The sequence below is a fragment of the Barbus barbus genome (assembly GCF_936440315.1).
Source record: "Barbus barbus genome assembly, chromosome: 19".
NCBI classification, from domain to species: domain Eukaryota; kingdom Metazoa; phylum Chordata; class Actinopteri; order Cypriniformes; family Cyprinidae; genus Barbus; species Barbus barbus.
Window position 1 is genome coordinate 22,574,125 of NC_136747.1, and position 18,403 is coordinate 22,592,527.

Below are 18,403 nucleotides of genomic sequence, written 5' to 3' on the forward strand. Positions count from 1 at the left end.
TTGCTGTCCGTGCTTATTCAGGAAATCATTTTTATTCTAGTAAATGTCTAGTGTGCATCTCGCATCTTCAATCTAGTCCCAGTTGCTCACTATCACACATACACACTTTTGACTGTGTATTGCACAATACACACTGTCTGTTGACAGATTCAGGAAGAGCCAGCAGGCGTTTTAGCACTCTTGTCAAAACAGCAGTTACATCTGCTGAATGCTAATGCCTAATTCAAGCACCTCTCATGGAGCAAATCGTGGGGCTCAAGTCTCCTCTATCTCTCCTTTTAATAATAAGACAAACCCAACATCTACTCAACCCACCAACAAATAGAAATTTTTCAAAAAATCATTAGCAGTAACTTTATTAAACTCAGGCAACATCTTTAATCTTTTAATTTCGATACTGGTAAGCGTTTTTTCCAGGGCACCTATAGATTTTTTTCAGGTTCAGTTTTTAATGCTGTGTCAATATGTCAAAGGTATTGTTAAAATGTACAATTTTTACATATTGCTCTTACACAACCTAACCAATAAACTTGGGTAAACAGTGCTCCTTCTTTGTTTACTTTTAGATGTGTACTCTTAAATCATGTTTTATGGTGGCAGCTCATTTTCAAGCCTTCTCTTTATAAAACTTCGCCTCTAAACGGACTTGATTTGACAGTGTTGTAGATCTGTATAATTTATTTATTTAAAAAAAAATGGTAAAACAAATACATAAGATTCAGTTAAGAGGAGAACAACTGCACACTCACTTAAGCATGTTTATTAACCAACGTTTCGGCTAGTAGCCTTTTTCAAGGTATAATTTCACAAACATGGAGACCAGTATAAGTAACAAAGATAACTATACACAACTGAGAATGGTGAGATCCAAATCAACCAACAACTAGACTCCAAAACAAATACATAAACCTAGAAACAACTGGTCATTGTTCATATTCACAATATTTTTTTTTTGCATGCAATCTTAAATTTTATTTTGACATCCATAAGTTCTATTTGTTTTACTTTACTACCAAAATGGCACGATATAATGAAAATTCCCAGTATCATTCCCTCATTTGCGAATTGCATAGCTTTCCTCACAACTCGGAAACAGCTGCATGACACACATCCATCAGGATCTCGCTGGATTGTCGTACCACCTTTATCTTTCTAGTTCAATCCGGTTTGGTCCTGAAAGTAAGGTATGTGACGTCTGCAACAGCTGTATGTCCTAACAGGTAAGCCAGACAGGACAGGTAAGGTAGCAATAACATATATTCATCAAAACAGACAGCGACTTCCTCATGAGCAGTCAGTATTGCACAACATAAAGCAAATGAATCAGGTTCGTGATGTCAACCCAATAAATATTCAGTGTTTGTTTATGGGAATCTATCAGGGCCTAGGCTTTGGTTTATGGTGTACAGCAAATGTGTTTGCTCTAAAGCCTAGTGAGCAGCATGCAGGATGTATTTTAAGGCTCAATACATTCTATAATGAAATAACTTATATATATATATATAAATACATCAGTATATTAATATCAACATTATAAAGGCAGTTATTAAAAACAATAGTTTCTGTGTACTTTGCTAGAGGAGTGCTTTTTGTGAGACATTTGTCCTGCTCTTTGTCCTGTAAGGCATTTCGTATCGGTCATTTATGAGGTTAGGATTCTGGCTCTATAAGCATTTTGGAAGGGAGCCACTGTAAGCTTGCTGTAACGTGTTTATTTCTTGGGTCTTGTCCTGGTCTTGGCATCATAAAGTTGAACTTTTCTGAAAATGTTACAAGGAACTGATTTTCCTTTTCTTTTCCTCTACTTCCTTCTTATTTTTATACACACTGCTCACATTTATCAAAGACAGACAGATGGGATAGAATGCTGAAACAATGCTGTGGCAGTGGTATCACAAATGATATAGTTGGATGTTGGCACAATTTTTTTTAGCATGGATGACATCAGAGTCTATATTGCATTTTTACATTGTTACATAAAGATGATGTGAATAGATATACACTCCATATACACCCTGTGTGTACATATAAAACTGTAATATTCTGACATATAAAGAAAGGAAATATAGTCTAGGGAGAAAGGTTATAAAACCTTATTCTTGATCCCAAGGTTTTGTTCCCAAGAAACAGATTCCTGAACTATAAAAGGTATTCAGAGGAGAATCAATGTCAACAGTGACCTTTAGCCCTGGGCAAAGTTTAATCTGCGAATGGAGAACTTTTATAAGTTGTCACAATGTACTATATCTTTTTCCAAGCTGACAAAGTTACTTGTACAGAAATACCTGTATAAAAGTTTCTTTAAAATTTTTTTGACACAAAATGTACATTCTTTTTTTTTTGGCATTAAAGTAAGCACCTTTTTCTCTCCCCCACAAAACGCTGAAGAGACCACTGAAGCTTGACCTTTTTTCAGAACAGCTAAATAAAAATACAAATAGACAGGTTTTGCCCACATTAAGTTAAATGCTGTGAGTGCCTAGACAGCTTCTGCTGGCATTGTCTTTTGTCTGACATATGTGATAAGAGTCTTAAGCCGAGGTGGCCAGATATCCGGAGGCATGAGCATTGGTCGGACAGTGCAGCATTAAATCCAGGAATGGATTCTAATGAGGCTAATTTAAACCTTGCCCATAGGTGAACTTCCGTGGCATGATCTGTAGCTGTAATCCTCCAAAGCACATATACTTTACAAGTCTTAAAGAGACAGTTCACATTATTCACATTGTTATCATTTCCTTGTTTCTTTTGATTTTCGTTCTTCTGTTGAACACAAAAGCCACTCTGGTTTGCAGTGACATGAAAGTGAGCAAATAACGGCAGAAATGTCATTCTGTTAAAGAGAACTCGAGCCCTGTTTTGTGCCAGTGCACAGCATTGCACAATCTTTCCTTTGGCTATTCTTTTGTTTCTTGCAATACTGATAATCCAAGCCAGGTACTTTCAAATATCTCATGCATGTTTAGCTCTGGCCAGAAGAGTTGCTGTTTGCTGAACCGTTTTGTCATTTCTCAAAAGACTGTTGCTTTATTCTGATTTTGTATCCTTTTATTTCATGCAAAAGACACCCAGGTTGTATCTCTTTTAGTCATGGACTTTAAAGATTTCCCAACATCCTCTTCTCCCTAAGGAAACAAATGACTTATGCTCTTATAAGCTACCATGACTGACTGCTGTAGTATTTCTAATATGTTGTAATACATAATAATATTGCAGTATTTCTAAAATATTCTAATATATAATAATCTAATATTTCAACAAGCAAATAAGTGAAATTGTATCAAAATACATCAATCCAACCAAATATCATCTTTTTAAATGTTCATATAGATAATACAATTTTAGTATTATTTACATGATCGTATTTATTAATATTTTGGACTATATCTAAGTACATACCTAAGGTTTATATATCTAAGTTTTAATGATGTTTTTATAAGTTTTAATATCCATCCATTTATCCATTTATGCATCCATCCATACATTCATTCATACATCTAGAAAGACAGAACAATAGAATGATGTAGCTAGACAGACGGGCGGAGATAGATAGATAGATAGATAGATAGATAGATAGATAGATAAAGATTCTCCCATCCACGAATGTTCATGGTTTTACCTTCTATTTGTTCCTTCTACCTTCCTTCATTAATGTAACCAAGTATTTTTCTTCAATCTAAAAAACAAACAAACAAACAAACAAACAACAACAACAACCCAATAGCCTGCAGTGCACAGGATGACATTCTCAAGAAGAGAAGTCATCTAAACGCATTGATTCAACCCACAAAATGTGACCACAAGAGCTATTAGTGCAATTAGTCTCTTACATAGTGACATTTTTTTTTCTTTTTTCATTGAACTGTGAATGTAATTTTGGTCAAATGTAATTCAGAAAAAATATCACACAACTACCACTAATTTCTGTTGCTTCTGGAAAAAAAGAGTCAATACTTCAGCGATCTTGCTGATAACAGCATTAAAGTAAAACACAGAGGAAGCGGTGTATTATGCAGTGGTCTTTGTGGACACATAAAGAACCCACACTCGATGTGTTTCACAGACAAATTAAACAGATGCCGGACCACCCGGACAGATACACAGCAAGCTAGCTTCCCAATACCAGCAGCCTGTTTAAAATTATAGCAGCTCCTGAGCCCCGCTGCAGCATGCACACACACACACACACACACACACACAGGCAGCACACACACACGCAGTGTCTCGCAGCACCAGGGGCCAGATGTCAGAGATAAGTGGGTATGTTCCTCACTGTACGCTCCACATATGCCTAAACTTGGTGTCCTCATTAACCCAAACACACCATCCACACTCTTTGTACAACCACGCAGGGCTGTCTAAACCTGTCAGAACCTTCATCCTCACAGAAGAAACTGTTACTATTTTCAGGGCAGCATGAGCTCCATCATTATGAAGTACAAACCTTTACTGACATGTATTTCATATATCGTGATTGAAAACAAATTCCCTGTTCAAACTACTATATTAAATATATGTGAAATTTAGTTTCAAATTATTAATGATTAATGATGAATTAATATTAATATAAATTAAGAAACTAATGTTATTCAGAAAGGATGGACTCAATTGCTCAGTGTCGGTAATGATTCATGTTTCAAGTGCTGTTCATCTGAACTTTCTGATCATCAAAAAAAGTGTGTTCATACACACACACACACACACGCTTTTTTTCTAGGTATATCTCAAACAATCTCTGATAAAGTGTCACTGTAACGGGTTCTTGTGACAGTTTTATTGTTTCTCAGACTTATGTTACCAGACAGAGGCAATACTTTGAGACAGCTTTGGGCGTTTTTTAAGCTCTAAAAAGTGATTTTATTTCTCTATGGATGTACAAACAAGCTATTTGTAAGCAAGAGCTTGAGTCATTTACAGCAATTCGAGGTAGTTTGGGGACAGAACCACAAACTTCCACCACTGACACAAGATCTGTACTGTAATTAGGTGCAAGACAAATCGCATTTGACAGCACTTCCCTCAAAAATTGTAAGAATGATGTCATGATGGAATCATGAGGCATGTTTCTGTTGTGATGAAAACCAAAGTGTACTGATGTTACCATATTGAAAACCATATGTTACCTTATTTAAAAGTGAACCCCCCCCCCCCCCCCCCCATGAAATTCAATGCTTGTATAGGCCTCATGTAGTATGAATACTTCTATAATTTATAACCTGGATAGGTGGATGGATGCATAGATGGATGGATGGATAAATGGATGGTTGCATGGATGCATGGATGGATGGATGGATGGATGAATGGATAGATGCATGGATGAATGGATGGTTGGATGAATGGATGCACGAATGAATGGATGGATGCATGGTGGATTGCTGGATGGATGGATGCATGGATGGACAGATGGATGCATGGTTGGATGGATGGATGAATGAATGAATGTAAGGATGCATAGATGAATTGATGGATGAATGGATAAACATATGGATGGATGGACGGATGGATGGGTGGATCAGCAGATAGAAAGACAGATAGACAGACAAATGCATAGATAGATAGATAGATAGATAGATATATAGATAGACAGACAGACAGACAGACAGATAGATAGATAGATAGATAGACAGATGGACAGACAGACAGACAGACAGACAGACAGACACAGATAGATAGATAGATAGATAGATAGACAGATAGACAGATAGACAGATGGACAGACAGACAGACAGACACAGATAGATATAGATAGATAGATAGATAGATAGATAGATAGATAGATAGACAGATAGACAGATAGACAGACAGACAGACAGACAGACAGACAGACACAGATAGATAGATAGATAGATAGATAGATAGATAGATAGACAGATAGACAGATAGACAGATGGACAGACAGACAGAACAAGGATGAAACAGCAGATACCTTAAAAAAAAAAAAAAAAAAAAACCTAGAACAATAGAGGCACCTCAGGAACCTAATACTCTGGACTCTTTGTTGATCATACGGTGGAGCAAAGTTTGAAGAACCTTCCTGTTTAGGAGAGGACACACAGGGGAATTCCTCAACAAAGGCACTTGTCTCGCATTGCCAGCCAGGTCAAATAAAGTGGGTAAATATACACTCGAGAGGTCAGTCCAGTTGTTGTTTTACAGTGTGTGTGTGTGGTCTAGCCTCCATTATGTCGTGATAAACTGATGGCTGTTGCTCTGCTGGGTTCTAGTGTGTGCTAATAAAAAGCACTTTAATGGACATCACCCCTCCCTTCCACCTCTGCGTCCATTCATTTCCCATCCATACTGACACACTTCTGCATTCACTGCTCCTTACTACTCAAGAGAATGAAAGAATACATTTTACTGCCTCAATCCATCACACACCCGGTCAACCCCCCCCATCTGCCACACTTCTGCTGATCTGCTGAACCATACTGTCTCCTCCTCCTCCTTCTTTCTAATATCACACAGCATTAACCTCTGATAAAACATAAGATAGAAATGGCTAGATGGACACAGAGGGGCTTCTGACAACTGAAATTCCATTTAATAAAATCTTTCAAAAAGTGTAGATTTGCAGAAAATTTAATAAGTGTTCAGCACCGTGGCAAGTGATGATAGATAGACAGATGGATAGATAGATGATAGATAGACAGATAGATAGATAATGTCATTTCAGATTTTGTGATTTATTATTTTAGCATTTCTTCATTAACTAAAAGTAGGTGAACACTTCAAGACAGAATGTAAAAATCAATTTTACAGCCTTCCTCTTGTATATGCAAATTTTTACTTTGGACTGGAAAAAGGGAAAGTTAATTGCACCAGGATCTCCAGCGGCACACTCCACACTTTCCCATCTCTCTTATTACTTAAGAGGAAACTTTTGCATATTACTGCTCCTCAGAGCCCCTGCTGCGGCACACTTCTGCAATTACCTCTGCCTACTTTTCTTTTGATTAATAAAAAGGGTACATATTATGTTCTAACAAATGGAATAGTTTTACAATGCGGTTTTACATAAAATAGCTCAAATTAGAAGAATAACAGATTTTTAAAGAAAAATAAATATTGTCATGTGGAAATTTTGTACCACAAGCGAAAACTCAGAACTTCTGCAAAGAAATGGTTTTCAAAAGTGCACCTGATCCTCTTTGTTTGCAATTTTTCTTGTCTCTTCCATGGAATACAGATGTTCACATTTCCAAAGAAAGAAAACAAAAATGTATTATTAATGCATACTATTGCATTGTTAAAATATACAATTATGTTTACAAATGACCAACGAGCAATGCATTATTACAATTCTTTATGGTATGAAGATATGACAACATTAATTTTCTCAATTTTATGTAAAAAAAAAGTTAGAAAAGAAAGTTTGTGAACAATAACATGTATTATATAGTGCAAAAGTCAGATTACAATGAGATTTTACATCAAATAGCTCAAACACCAAGAAAAGTAAATATTATCATATGGCAATTTTACCATAGTAAATATATAGTTCAATATGTGACCCTGGACCACAAAACCAGTCATAAGGGTCAATTTGTCAAAATTGAGATTTATACATCATCTGAAAGCTGAATAAATAAGCTTTCCATTGATGTATGATAGGATAGGTTATGATAAGACAATATTTGGCCGAGATACAATTATGAGAAAATCTGGAATCTGAGGGTGCAAAAAAATCTAAATATTGAGAAAATCGCCTTTAAAGCTGTTCAAATTAAGTTCTTAGCAATGCATATTACTAATCAAAAATTAAGTTTTGATATATTTACAGTAGGAAATTTACAAAATATCTTCATGGAACATGATCTTTACTTAATGTCCTAATGATTTTTGGCATAAAAGAAAAATCAGTAATTTTGACCCATACAATGTATTTTTGGCTATTGCTACAAATATACCCCAGCGACTTAAGACTAGTTTTGTGCTCCAGGGTCACATATATTTACAAAGTTCAATTACAAAGAGATTTTACATAAAATAGCTCAAATAACTAGAATAACAACATATAACATATAAAGTGAAGATCACGGTAACCCGCTAGTAATGATTTAAGTGTTACCAAATCCAGCAAAATGAATTACTAACCAAAACTTTACAAAAACCTTAGAAGTTTACAATGACTTCAGTAATTACTAGGGAGTTATCACGATCTTCACATTAGATGATTGATCCAAATAATTAGTAATTCCTTTAGAAGGCTGTAGTACCTAAATAATTACTATCCAATGCTTTACAACACTCTCAAAATCTTACAATGATTTCAGTCATTACTAGAGAGTTATCATGATCTTCACTTTAGAATACTGATCCAAATAATTAGTAATTCCTTCTGAAGAATTTGGTAATACTTGAGTCATTACTAGTGGGTTACCATGACCTTTACTTTAGAATGAATTATACATTATGTATTATAATAATATACTAATAATGAATCACATTCGACTAAGCGCTATTACTTACTAATTCATTAATCAGAGTTTCTTGTTAGTTACTAATAGTTACTAGAGTGCTAATATTGCGTTACTCATGAGTTCTTGTGTCGTTATTCATTAATGATGGAACAGTATTCTAAAGTGTTACCATATGTTGCCATATGGCTGCACCGTACCATAGTGGGTTAAAGAAAAGAAAGAGAGGAAAGAGAGTTTTATTGCTTCTTTTCTTCCTTGACAGTCCAGACCCGTGTTACAATAGCTTTTACCTCTAGGTCTATTTCTCTCATCTCTCCTCTATCTGTCTTTTTCTTCTTCTCTAGCTGTTAGCAATGATACGGATTTAAAAAAATAACCCAAAATTGTCAGACCCATCCCCCCAAAATTCAACACTTCCTTCCATTTCTAAACCTCAAGCATTAAGTCCATCTACACTGGAGAATGAATCCTATCAGGATCATTACAAACTCCGATCCGCTGTTTTTCACAACGACACTCATTGAAATGACCTTATAAAGAATGGCACATTCTATTTTCTACCTTCAATATATCACTTAAAAGTTGGAGATCAATTTTACAGCTTCCTTCTTTCCATCTGCCCCTTCATACCCTTTCACTCATCTACTCTTTGTAAAGAGGCAGAAAATCCATTTGAAAGATCTTCCCTAAAATGACCGTCCCTTTCACAGAGCCTTTCAAGAGGGAAGAGAATCGATTTAGAAACTCCACCTCTCCTCCAACCATGCCACATGTCAAACTTCTGCCCCTTCTCTGGTCTAGATTTTTTTTTTTTTTTTTTACTTTAACTTTACAATCCCACTTCAACCAAAAAACAAGAGGCACAAGCCCGACATCCATCACTATTGTTTCATCCCTCACCTCAAGAAAAGCTTCAGAGTGATCAATAAAATCCTCTCAATGGTCATTCACAGACACACACACACACACACACACACCATTGCAATCTGCTGTGGTACAAGACCATCAGTAGAACACTCACACAACATTACCATACAGGTGCTCTGTGCACACTTTCCTCTGATCTGTTCAGTGTTGAGGAGAATTGGGGTCACTGTTTTAAAGAAGAGCTTTTGAAGGTTGCTAAGACAACTCAACACCTTCTTCTTTCGGTATTTCAGCAGCACCTGTCACACCACCGTGGAAGAGAGTTTGCCATTCATCCTGAATGTTTATACACTCACCTTCTGCATTTCAAACCTTAATCCCATATATTTGTCAATTACCTTTGCAGATAATAGAATGGTAAATATTTCAGGGCTACCTGAGAAAATAAAATAAAAAAATAAAAAAAATAAAAATGAAACCGTGATTAGAAAAATCTAGTCTACTTGCAACAAAAAATGAAAACATCTGACAATAAAAATCTATAGTCACCATTAGCAAAAGTTGGTAAAACTTGATATGCGTCTGTAATCGGTTGCATGAGATCATGCTGTTAGAGCGCAGAAAACAAACACAGTATGAGCGAGCTGTGATATCCAATTTTATCCAGATTTGGGAAACACGCTCCTGAATTAGTTGTTTAAATCAGACACACTTTGGGAGTGAATTGTACCAATTTTACAACTTGCTCCATTGTTAGTGTGATTCGAAATGAACCAGAAAATATAAGAAAAATCCCTTTAGTCATGGTGCTTGATAAAACATGTGAAAAAAAAACATTATCTGACCTGAAAGAAACTTGCAATGTTGTTATAACTAACTAAAAATATTAAAACAAAACTGAAATAAAAAAAAGAGAATTTTTGTAACAAACAAACAAACAAAAAATTTAAAAGAAAAAACAAAGCAAATTAAGTATTGAAATAAATACGTTAAAGTACTAAAATAAAATTAAAAAAGAGAAAATTTGTGACAAATAAACAAACTAACAAAAATTGGAAAACAAAACTAAAACAAATTAAGTACTGAAATAAATAAGTATTAAAATTACTAAAAAGCTAAAACTAATTAAAATGACAAAATCACATACAAAATTACTAATACTTAAACTAAAATTGAAAACAAAAAAGCTAATTCAAAATATTAACAGATACTATAAAATACTAAAACAGGGATATTTGGGTTCATTACATATATATTTTATACAATTTATTATTATTATTATTAATATTATTTTAAATCTGTCCGTTGGCACTGTTTGCATGTCTATGTATGTATATTGTTTCTTTGGCAATTTCGTACATAAAACAATGCCAAAAAAGTGCTTCAAAACTGATTGACAGTTGATTGACAAAACTGCTTCTTCTGATGACAGTTGTGGCTAATAGTCAGTTACCTATTTATTTACAGTGGTAACAATATCCGTAGCACCTATAATATTTTTATGGTTACCATGGAAAATTTTGTTAGGGTTGGATAGCTAACAAAAAAAATTCTATACGATAGGCATCTTTGAGCTCAGTGTGCCTCACAGCACTGCAAAACATATAAAGTTTCATAAGCCATACACAGTTACACCTTAATTATCAGAGTGAGACCCGATGCACAGATCCCATCTCTCCATCTTTATCTCTGGCCTGGAGGAACTCAAGTCTACATATGTCTACCAGCGAAAGCAAACAGTTACGATTTCACCTTCAAATTTGCATGCAATATAGACTCACATCAACCATATAAACCTGCGGAACATATACATGGTCTGTGTGCAAGATTTTAGGTTTACTGCCTGAACTGGTAGCTTCAGAATACTGGGGAACGGTGGAGAAAGGGATTGTGTGTGTGTGTGTGTGGCTGTTTCTCAGAGATGGAGGCAGATTCTCAGAGACCACAAGCCCTAAACATATCTGCAGGCCAGATGCTAACCACTCCATCTTTCCCTCCTCTCATTCTCTATTGAAGCATTTCTATGAATGCTGTTCATTAACTATATTATAATACTCCCACATACTAAGGCAACTGTAATGTAAAATGCTGGTGTGAGTGTTAAATACATCCGCCTCAATGATTAAGTTTTTGTCCCATGTGTAAAGCTCTTCAGTATCGCAATGTTGGATGGCTTGTCTGAATAGCTAGTGAATATGATTAAGTGTGTGCACTGTAAAAAATTTCCCTGTAAAAAAACGGTAATCTACTGGCAGCTGAGGTTGCCAGCATCATACTGTAAAAATACAGTGTGCTACTGTTTTTTAAATTAACAGTAATATGCTGTTTTGTCATCTACAGTATACTACTGTAATTTAGCAGCATATATCTGTTAAATTACATACTACTTATAATGCCATGATCTCAATTTTAAATGCAGATTATACCCTGCATTTTCTATTTGACCGTGTATTACAAAAGAGAACAAAGTCAAGTTATGTTTTGTTTTTTATTTTGATACAACACTAGATAAACTTTTACAATATGCCCTAAAACAGGCATGCATCCAAACATACTGTACATAAAGTCTTTGTTCATAAAATGCAAATATACTCTCAAATCAAGCTTCAGTGAACACCAGCTAATGTTTTTTCAGCATTAGCCAATTTAAACTCTGATATAGATGATAATTTAATGGAGGTGAAATGTCTGTTTGTCCATACAATGCAAAAGAAAATGGGGATCAAACTTTCAAATACTTAGGCAGTTTTCTGAAGTGATTCAATTTGTTTGGGTGAAAACACTTTTCACTGTACATCTTGCAATTGCAATCTCTCATTTGTGGTCCTTTGATCTGATATTTTGGTGTCTTTGATTAATCATAACTTTATGTTCCTTTTGGAGCTGACAGGTTTGGCTCCCATTTGTCTTCCATTGTATGGGCAAATATTTCTTAATGACAATATCTTAATTTGTCCTTCAAGAGAAAGAACTACAGATTTGAGACAGCATAAGTTTGAGTTAAGGATGAGATACTTCTGGACTGATGGTCGTCTTCGGCATCTTGGGTCTTCTTCTGCAGTTTTTCCAGTTATTTAAGACACCTCTTTTCTCCATGCAGCTTTGATCCTCTTTTCTGGATTTATACCAGCAAAGTATCTAAAGAATAAGAGTAGACAAGTTTCAATTCTAAACATTTTCCAGTGTATGATTTTGATAAGTCATACATACTGCATTTATAATAAGTGGTTTCTAATATGAGGCACATTAAAGGGTTACTCCACCCCAAAACGAAAATCATCACTTACCCCCATGTTGTTCTAAACCTGTAAAAGCTTTGTTTGTCTTCGGAACATAAATTAAGATGTTTTTGATGCGTTCTGACAGCTCTCTAACCCTCCCATTGAAAGCAATGTAATTAACACAATCAACGTCCAGAAAAGTTGCAAGGACATCAGTAAAATTATCCTTGTGACATCAGGGGTTCAACCGTAAGTGTGCGAATTTACGGATACGTTGTTTTCATTCAAATGAAAGCGTAAATAAATGTAGAAAACGTATCCACGTGGTGCAGCTGACACAGAACAGCATATACTGTTTGCGTTCAGTAGATACTCTCCAAAATAGTGCTTCAGTGATGTGGAGGAGGCAAATTGTTGAATAACGTCGTTATTTTATTTATTTTCCGTACAAAAAAGTATTCTCATAGCTATGATGTCACATGAACTATTTTACCGATCTCCTTGCTACGTTTCTGGATGTTGATGGTGTTAATTACATTGCTGTTTATGGGAGGGTCAGAGTGCTGTCAGAATGCATCAAAAATATCTTAATTTGTGTTCCAAAGACGAACTAAGCTTTTACGGGAACAACATGGGGTAAGTGATTAATAACAAAATTTTCATTTTGAGGTGGAGTAACCCTTTAAGGTAGATATTTTGCTGATAATAGAAACTAGTGTCAGTCTGGAGCGTGAGCTTTGTTTTAGTGAAACAAAATGCAGACATATCTAATATGATATACTTACCAAGAAGGATCAAGCAGGGAATCAAAGGCAGGTTACCCATATTCTCAAGGTCAGAAGGAGTGGCAGACATCTATTAGTAAAGAAAACAATTTAAGATGGCTCACAGTATCTGCAAATGACAAATTAAAAAACTAAACAAAACAAACAAACAAAAAACAATGTGCTACTTGTTGCAATATTCTACAGCCTCTTAGATTCAGAGTAGGAAATCAAAATGATAATTTTCTGATCATTTACTCACCTGTATGCTGATTTAAACTCTGATGATGCAATAGATGATTTTTAATGAAGATGATATGCCTGTTTGTCCCTACGATGCAAAAGAATGGGGATCAAACTTTCAAGTAGCAACAGACAAACAGTAAATGGAGGATAAAGATTATTACTCACATGGTTTAGTCAGTTTTCTGAAGTGATTCAATTGGGTGAAAACAATTTTCACTGTATTTGCAATTCCATTCTCTAATTTGTGGTCCTTTGGTCTGATATTTTGATATCAGACAAAATGACTGGTGATTAATCATACCTTTATGTTCCTTTTGGAGCTCGACAGTTTGGTTCCCACTGGTCTTCCACTGTATGGTCAGAACAGACATCATTTCTCCATGACAATATCTTCACCTGTCCTCCAAGAAAAAGTCCTAAGAGTTTGAGACAGCATAAGGTTCAGAAATTATGAGATTTAGGTGAATGATTACTTCAACAAACAATAGGCAAACTTACCTTTATTTTTAAAAGAATGAGTCCTTTGCTTCTCTGCAAAGTCAGCCTTCAGTAGTTGAACTACAAGGACAAGAATAACATAACGTAAAGAACAGATAGCTTCTCTAGTTAACCAATTACAGACATCCCCCACAAAAAACATTTAAACAAAGTTTAAAAATAAAATAAAACCGTCTGTCGACTGTCATTCCGCTATTTTTTCAATCCCTAGCAGTGGTTTGCACATTCACAGTAATCATGCAAGAATTATGAATTTTGTTCATACACACATATCTTTTGCTTACATAAAGATTGGGACATGTGTCCATTGCATAAATTGTGATGGTAGTAAATAGCAAATCAAATGCAGTTTGAGTAAACTTATACAGTATGCTAACGAGCTAACAATGCTATCATATCTTGCTCGGTTACTGTTCAGTGATTAAAACACACTATCCTGTCATCAAATTACGCTTTGCTGGCTCTTTATAATGTATGTTAATATTCAGAATTGTTCTTGGTAACTTACAGATAAAACCAAAAGCGTAGTTGCAACTAACAGCAGCAGATAATGGACGGTGTGAACCTCACGCTAAACTTTTAACCATGCACACAAGATAAACAACATCATTATACAGTATTTTTTACTCAGATAAAGTTTAGGATGTGCAGGTTAGAAAAAAAAGAGAGTTTCTTACCAGTTTGTGTGTGATTCGACGACAGTTCGTTCAAAGGGTTCACGCTCCTGTGGTAACTTGCTGATAAAAACACATGATCACGAATCCAATTTAGATTCCAAAAGCTTAATTGGATGTTTAAACTTTAATATTTAAAAGTAATAAGTACGTTAGAAATTAAACAATAAAAGGCAGAGCTGCAAAATTACCTCATGCTGATAAACTAAGATGTCGTCCTATGCGCACGTACAAGGCAAAATATGGTATTATGCTTTTAAATAACAGTGTCTTACTGTTGCTGGTCATCTTGTCCCACAATGCATTGCAAAAAACAGTAACGTACTGTTATTGTATGAAAACAGCATTTTACTGTTAAATTTCCTTGTAAATTTACAGAAATTTTTTACAGTGTGGTTTGACTGTGTGCATTCAGGAAATGACACAGTCGATTTTTAATTAGCATTGTGCACAGAAGAGCTGTGATGTTGCACATTTCCACTCCATCCACAACCGTTTTGCTGAATTAGGATGTCACTGGTTTGGAAAGGAAAGTCTCCCTGCATCCCTCATCCAAAGGTACAGTATGTGTGGATATAAGTGAATTTATGAGTCCATACCACCCACACACAATACAGCGGAATAGAATTTCCAACGACTGGGGAATGGAGAGTGTTGGAGAGAACAGAGAGAAGGAATCTGTGAAGATATAGTTTCAGGCTAACTGCTCTCCATGCCAGCAGAGCCCACTGCCTGTTGTTTCCATGGTGCATAGAATATCATCAACCTTTTATTGATGTGAACCTGCACACAATAAAACACCTTCCACCTCACAGATGTACAAAAACACATTTTTAATATTGCCAAGACAGTTCAGCATATTAGAGTACTTATGATTCAGTCATCCTTGCATAAGACAAAAACATTAAAGCTGTAAAATAAGAATATAAGATTCCTAAAGAAATTAGGTGAAAAAAGTAGTGTGTGTGTGTGTGTATCTGTATATATGTATGTATATATATATATAAATATAATTAAGTTGATATGGTATTGATATTATTAATTAAGTTGATATTACTCTTTATTAAGAAATAGAATTGTTCATTTTCACTCCAAAATTTGTAAAAAAAAGTAACACATTGAAATTGAGCATGACTGAAATACTGAAATTCTTGTAAAATGTACTCCAATCAGTTTTATTTACAAATGAATATTAATATAATATTGAAATATGTTTACAGTTTAGTGTGCATATTCATACACAATAAAATATGATAAAATTATAATATATGTGTGTGTGTACACACACATTCAGTTCCTTTTGCATAAGAAAAACATTACATAATAACATAAACCACGTTTCATTGATGCAGTCTAATGTTGGTCTTCTCATTAAAATATCGTCAACTGCGTTTCTCTCTTGACAATAAATTATCCTATTCTAAAAGTACTCCTTAGTAACAAGTACCTTTAATAGGATAGGACAGTTTATATATATTGATAGGAAGTGTGTGTGAGAGAGAGCGGGGACAGGATTAGGAAAGGACTGCGAACCAGGACTTGAACTCGGGTCGCCAAAATAGCAATGACGCTATATGTTGACGCGCTGCCCACAAGGCTATCGGTGCTAACACAAGTACTTTATTTGCGTTAAAAGTCTATTCTGGGCTTGACTTTAAAATACATTTGTCATTAAGAAAGCCTTTTCAGTTATTGAATGATAAATCTGATTCTGGGTTATGGGACTGTGTATCATAACTTCACACATTAACATCAGTCGTCCTAAACAGCACTGATTTCTTTGCTGCATACAAAGTAGTATGTTCCTCAAAATAATCCAGGCCTACACATATGCAAGCACACACTCAAATACTGCTGCGTCGGAGGGAACTTTCCCGCGGCTCCACCATTTTGGCTTTCCTGCTCCGCATTTTTGAAGAAAGCCCAGCGGACCTCTGCATTTAAATACTGCCCACAGAGTCAGTCAGCAGACGGCCAACCGCACGGCAAACACACAGGCCTGCTTTTACACGCACAACCGTTCACCACCTGCACTCCACACATGCAGTACCTATGAGTATTACACAGAACAGGAAAATCCAGTCACTTCATCCACACCTGTACAGTACAGAACAATCATCTAGTGTGTCTGAAAACAATATAACCCAGAGGAAGATTTATTACTCACAATTAGTACATACAGACTTCATTTCATTATCAATACTGTCTCAGATGTTTCTCCTAACATTAGTAGATCTGCACTTCCTGAAAGAATTTGCAGTGTTTGCAAGACAGAATGAATGAATGAATGAATAAACAAATTCACTCTAATATCAATACTTATATTCAGCAAGGATGCATGAAATTATGAAAGCCTGTTTCCACCACAGAATAAAACTAAAATAAAAATAAAAAAGAAGATAATTGCAGCATTTTATCTCACAATTCAGACTTTTTTCCAGTACCAAATTTACATCTCACAATTATGAGTTTATCCTGCAATTCTATTTTTGCCACATAATAAATAATAAAAAAAGGTTGTGACATATTATCTTACAATTTAGACCTTTACTCTCAGAATTGCAATTGTAAATTATAAATGAGTTTTTAAGTGTTTTTTTTTTAAATCTTGTAATTGTAAAATTTTAATCTCACAATTATGAATTTAAATCTTGCAATTCTAAGAAAAAAGTCTGAATCATGAGAATAAAAGTTGCAATTACCTTTATTATTATCATTATTATTATTTTGTTAGTTTTTTTTGTTTTGTTTTCCACATTAAACTGGACAAAAAAGGATTCCGTTAAATATTGTTTAAAAAAAAAAAGATTCTATTGCTCAGAGGTTGATTTTACAAACTTTGTGTCAGATGTTTCTCCTTAAATGCCTTTGGAGGAATTAAACATTTGTTCAGATCATTTGGCCATGGAAGAATTTGATGAGAAATCTTGGAGATCTCTAATGTTTGATTACAGACTTTTATGTCTTAGCAAGTCTGAGCACAGTTTGAGATCTTTTCTGAAACTTGAGTGGAAACACATGAGAATACTGAAGCCTTCGTCTCATGAGAAATATCAGAGAAGCACGAGACTTTGGCAAAACATTTGCTTTCCTTTCAGTCTCACTGCAAATGTGAACTCGTTTGTGATTTTCTCTCTTAAAACCCCCTGGGGTCGTTTTGGTGCATTTTTTTTGAAAGCCCCTAAAAGGAACTTAAAGTACTCCTGTGAGTTTTAATCGTACAGGTAAGAGTAATACATCAATCGAATTTGTAAAGCATCTACTTTTATTTGTATACACTCATAATAACAACACAACTTTGTAATTTTATAAAATAAAGAAATCAAACAGGGTGTGCTCTGTGTCTTCTCCATCTCCACGAACTGCATTTAGAAATGCGTCACTAAAATGAAGTGTAACTCAGCAAATACTCAACACAAAAACATGAGAGTCATATCTATAGAAAGCTTGAAGTGTCTCCTTTTAAATGAAGTAAGTCATATCGAAAACAAATATTCTGTGATGAAGTAATCCGAATGAAACCAACACGACAAGTCTTTCCTGTCTAACTCATTATCTCTAATGCGATCCCGCCTCCTCGCAGCTCGCGCCGTTCATATGTAAATATCCACTTGAGACGCACGCTTGGAGACGCCCAACATAAACAAAGAGTGAAGAAGATCCTTCATCGCGGCTACTGTTCGTTTCTGGAAGAAGATGCGCTGTTTAAA

At 35.1% G+C, this 18,403-nt stretch overlaps 1 long non-coding RNA gene across 1 annotated transcript; it reads right to left on the reverse strand.

The window, feature by feature from the left end:
* Positions 1-12,288: 12,288 nt before the first annotated feature.
* LOC306885734 lies at positions 12,289-13,677 on the reverse strand. Its single transcript, XR_013785570.1, has 3 exons — positions 13,538-13,677; positions 13,297-13,366; positions 12,289-12,428 (listed from the first exon to the last, which is right to left on the reverse strand). It is a non-coding gene; the product is annotated as an uncharacterized lncRNA (long non-coding RNA).
* Positions 13,678-18,403: the final 4,726 nt, after the last annotated feature.